At 46.9% G+C, this 5,465-nt stretch overlaps 1 non-coding gene across 1 annotated transcript; it reads right to left on the reverse strand.

Moving 5' to 3' along the window:
* Positions 1-3,016: 3,016 nt before the first annotated feature.
* On the reverse strand, positions 3,017-3,089 carry TRNAT-GGU (transfer RNA threonine (anticodon GGU)). The gene has a single exon. It is a non-coding gene; the product is annotated as a tRNA-Thr (tRNA).
* Between the last annotated feature and the right edge of the window lie 2,376 nt (positions 3,090-5,465).

Raw genomic sequence — 5,465 nt, forward strand, 5'->3', positions numbered from 1 at the left:
GTTTTTACGTTACATTTGAGACTACACAACACCGCTCCCGGGTGTGATCGAACCACCAACCTTTCGGTTAACAGCCGAACGCACTAACCATTGCGCCAAGGAAGCCCAAAAATTAAATGTCCGTCAGGAATTGTGGAAAAACTTTTCTTTTAACGTTACATTTGAGACTACATAACACCCCTCCCGGGTGGGCTCGAACCACCAACCTATTGGTTAACTGCCGAACGCGCTAACCATTGCGCCACGGAAGCCCACAAATTAAATGTTCGTCAGGTATTGTGGAAAAACTCTGACTTTTACGTTACATTTGAGAACCCTTAACACCGCTCCCGGGTGGGCTCGAACCATCAAAATATTGGTTAACAGCCGAACGCGCTAACCATTGAGCCACGGAAGCTCAGAAATTAAATGGTTGTCAGGTATTGTGGAAAAGTTATGACTTTTCACGCTACTTCTGAGACCCCACGTCACCTCTCCCGTGTGGGCTCGAACCACCAACCTATTGGTTAACAGCCGAACGCGCTAACCATGGAGCCAAACAAGCTCAGAAATGAAAAGGTCTTCAGGTATTGAGGAAAAACTTTGACTTTTTACGTTACATTTGAGATCCCTTAACACCGCTCCCGGGTGGGCTCGAACCACCAACCTTTCGGTTAACAGCTGAACGCGCTAACCATTGCGCCACGGAAGCCCAAAAATTAAATGTTCGTCAGGTATTGTGGAAAAACTTTTCTTTTTACGTTACATTTGAGACTACACAACACCGCTCCCGGGTGTGATCGAACCACCACTCTTTCGGTTAACAGCCGAACGCGCTAACCATTGCGCCACGGAAGCCCAAAAATTAAATGCCCGTCAGGTATTGTGGAAAAACTTTTCTTTTTACGTTACATTTGAGACTACATAACACCACTCCCGGGTGGGCTCGAACCACCAACCTATTGGTTAACAGCCGAACGCGCTAACCATGGAGCCAAACAAGCTCAGAAGTTAAATGGTTGTCGGGTATTGTGGAAAAGTTATGTCTTTTCACGCTACATCTGAGACCCCAACCTTTCGGTTAACAGCTGAACGCGCTAACCATTGCGCCACGGAAGCCCAAAAATTAAATGTTCGTCAGGTATTGTAGAAAAACTCTGACTTTTTACGTTACATTTGAGATCCCATAACGCCGCTCCCGTGTGGGCTCGAACCACCAACCTATTGGTTAACAGCCGAACGCGCTAACCATTGAGCCACGGAAGCTCAGAAATTAAATGTTTGTCACGTATTGTGGAAAAGTTTTGACTTTTTACGCTACATCTGAGACACCAAAACACCTCTCCCGGGTGGGCTCGAACCACCAACGTTTCGGATAACAGCTGAACGCGCTAACCATTGCGCCAAGGAAGCCCAAAAATTAAATGCTCGTCAGGTATTGTGGAAAAACTCTGACTTTTTACGTTACATTTGAGAGCCCTTAACACCGCTCCCGGGTGGGCTCGAACCATCAACCTATTGGTTAACAGCCGAACGCGCTAACCATTGAGCCACGGAAGCTCAGAAATTAAAAGGTCTTCAGGTATTGTGGAAAAACTCTGACTTTTTACGTTACATTTGAGATCCCATAAAGCCGCTCCCGTGTGGGCTCGAACCACCAACCTATTGGTTAACAGCCGAACGCGCTAACCATTGAGCCACGGAAGCTCAGAAATCAAATTTTTGTCACGTATTGTGGAAAAGTTTTGACTTTTTACGCTACATCTGAGACACCGAAACACCTCTCCCGGGTGGGCTCGAACCACCAACCTTTCGGTTAACAGCCGAACGCGCTAACCATGGAGCCAAACAAGCTCAGAAATGAAAAGGTCTTCAGGTATTGTGGAAAAACTTTGACTTTTTACGTTACATTTGAGATCCCCTAACACCGCTCCCGGGTGGGCTCGAACCACCAACCTTTCAGTTAACAGCTTAACGCGCTAACCATTGCGCCACGGAAGCCCAAAAATTAAATGTTCGTCAGGTATTGTGGAAAAACTTTTCTTTTTACGTTTCATTTGAGACTACACAACACCGCTCCCGGGTGTGATCCAACCACCACCCTTTCGGTTAACAGCCGAACGCGCTAATCATTGCGCCTGGGAAGCCCAAAAATTAAATGTCCGTCAGGTATTGTGGAAAAACTTTTCTTTTTACGTTACATTTGAGACCACATAACACCGCTCCCGGGTGGGCTCGAACCACCAACCTATCGGTTAACAGCCGAACGCGCTAACCATTGAGCCACGGAAGCTCAGAAATTAAATGGTTGTCAGGTATTGTGGAAAAGTTATGTCTTTTCACGCTACATCTGAGACCCCAACCTTTCGGTTAACAGCTGAACGCGCTAACCATTGCGCCACGGAAGCCCAAAAATTAAATGTTCGTCAGGTATTGTGGAAAAACTTTTCTTTTTACGTTACATTTGAGACTACACAACACCGCTCCCGGGTGTGATCGAACCACCACCCTTTCGGTTAACAGCCGAACGCGCTAACCATTGCGCCACGGAAGCTCAGAAATTAAATGGTTGTCAGGTATTGTGGAAAAGTTATGTCTTTTCACGCTACATCTGAGACCCCAACCTTTCGGTTAACAGCTGAACGCGCTAACCATTGCGCCACGGAAGCCCAAAAATTAAATGTTCGTCAGGTATTGTGGAAAAACTCTGACTTTTTACGTTACATTTGAGATCCCATAACGCCGCTCCCGTGTGGGCTCGAACCACCAACCTATTGGTTAACAGCCGAACGCGCTAACCATTGAGCCACGGAAGCTCAGAAATCAAATTTTTGTCACGTATTGTGGAAAAGTTTTGACTTTTTACGCTACATCTGAGACACCGAAACACCTCTCCCGGGTGGGCTCGAACCACCAACCTTTCGGTTAACAGCCGAACGCGCTAACCATGGAGCCAAACAAGCTCAGAAATGAAAAGGTCTTCAGGTATTGTGGAAAAACTTTGACTTTTTACGTTACATTTGAGATCCCCTAACACCGCTCCCGGGTGGGCTCGAACCACCAACCTTTCAGTTACCAGCTTAACGCGCTAACCATTGCGCCACGGAAGCCCAAAAATTAAATGTTCGTCAGGTATTGTGGAAAAACTTTTCTTTTTACGTTTCATTTGAGACTACACAACACCGCTCCCGGGTGGGCTTGAACCACCAACCTTTCGGTTAACAGCCGAACGCGCTAACTATTGAGCCACGGAAGCTCAGAAATTAAATGGTTGTCACGTATTGTGGAAAATTTATGACTTTTCACGCTACATCTGAGACCCCACAACACCTCTCCCGGGTGGGCTAGAACCACCAACCTTTGGGTTAACAACTGAACGCGCTAACCATTGCTTCACGGAAGCCCAAAAATTAAATGTTCGTCAGGTATTGTGGAAAAACTCTGACTTTTTACGTTACATTTGATCTCCCATAACACCGCTCCCGGGTGGGCTCGAACCACCAACCTATTGGTTAACAGCCGAACGCGCAAACCATTGAGCCACGGCAGCTCAGAAATTAAATGGTTGTCAGGTATTGTGGAAAAGTTTTGACTTTTTACGCTACATCTGAGACCCCACAACACCTCTCCCGGGTGGGCTCGAACCAGCAACCTTTCGGTTAACAGCCGAACGCGCTAACCATTGCGCCACGGTAGCCCAAAAATTAAATGTTCGTCAGGTATTGTGGAAAAACTCTGACTTTTTACGTTACATTTGAGACCCCATAACACCGCTCCCGGGTGGGCTCGAACAACAAACCTATTGGTTAACAGCCGAAAGCGCTAACCATTGAGCCACGGAAGCTCAGAAATTAAATGTTTGTCACGTATTGTGGAAAAGTTATGACTTTTCACGCTACATTTGAGACCCCACTACACCTCTCCCGGCTGGGCTCGAACCACCAACCTATTGGTTAACAGCCGAACGCGCTTACCATTGAGCCACGGAAGATCAGAAATTAAATGGTCGTCAGGTATTGTGGAAAACCTTTGGCTTTTTACGTTACATTTGAGACTTCACAACAGCGCTCCCGGGTGGGCTCGAACCAGCAACCTATTGGTTAACAGCCGAAAGCGCTAACCATTGAGCCACGGAAGCTCAGAAATTAAATGTTTGTCACGTATTGTGGAAAAGTTTTGACTTTTTACGCTACATCTGAGACCCCACAACACCTCTCCCGGGTGGGCTCGAACCAGCAACCTTTCGGTTAACAGCCGAACGCGCTAACCATTGCGCCACGGTAGCCCAAAAATTAAATGTTCGTCAGGTATTGTGGAAAAATTCTGACTTTTTACGTTACATTTGAGATCCCATAACACCGCTCCCGGGTGGGCTCGAACCACCAACCTATTGGTTAACAGCCGAACGCGCAAACCATTGAGCCACGGCAGCTCAGAAATTAAATGGTTGTCAGGTATTGTGAAAAAGTTATGACTTTTCACGCTACATCTGAGACCCCACCACTCCTCTCCCGGCTGGGCTCGAACCACCAACCTATTGGTTAACAGCCGAACGCGCTTACCATTGCGCCACGGAAGCCCAAAAATTAAATGGTCGTCAGGTATTGTGGAAAAACTTTGGCTTTTTACGTTCCATTTGAGACTTCACAACACCGCTACCGCTTGGGCTCGAACCAGCAACCTATTGGTTAACAGCCGAACGCGATAACCATTGCGCCACGGAAGCCCAAAAATTAATGTTCGTCAGGTATTGTGGAAAAACTTTGACTTTTTTCGTTACATCTGAGACCCCACAACACCTCTCCCGGGTGGGCTAGAACCACCAACCTTTGGGTTAACAACTGAACGCGCTAACCATTGCTTCACGGAAGCCCAAAAATTAAATGTTCGTCAGGTATTGTGGAAAAACTCTGACTTTTTACGTTACATTTGAGATCCCATAACACCGCTCCCGGGTGGGCTCGAACCACCAACCTATTGTTTAACAGCCGAACGCGCAAACCATTGAGCCACGGCAGCTCAGAAATTAAATGGTTGTCAGGTATTGTGGAAAAGTTTTGACTTTTTACGCTACATCTGAGACCCCACAACACCTCTCCCGGGTGGGCTCGAACCAGCAACCTTTCGGTTAACAGCCGAACGCGCTAACCATTGCGCCACGGTAGCCCAAAAATTAAATGTTCGTCAGGTATTGTGGAAAACCTTTGGCTTTTTACGTTACATTTGAGACTTCACAACAGCGCTCCCGGGTGGGCTCGAACCAGCAACCTATTGGTTAACAGCCGAACGCGATAACCATTGCGCCACGGAAGCCCAAAAAATAAATGTTCGTCAGGTATTGTGGAAACACTCTGACTTTTTACGTTACATTTGAGATCCCATAACACCGCTCCCGGGTGGGTTCGAACCACCAAACTATTGGTTAACAGCCGAAAGCGCTAACCATTGAGCCACGGAAGCTCAGAAATTAAATGTTTGTCACGTAT

Source organism: Phalangium opilio, unplaced genomic scaffold, assembly GCF_054372755.1.
Source record: "Phalangium opilio isolate 3A_F unplaced genomic scaffold, DU_Popi_V2 ptg000017l_1, whole genome shotgun sequence".
Classification (NCBI taxonomy): Eukaryota; Metazoa; Arthropoda; class Arachnida; order Opiliones; family Phalangiidae; genus Phalangium; species Phalangium opilio.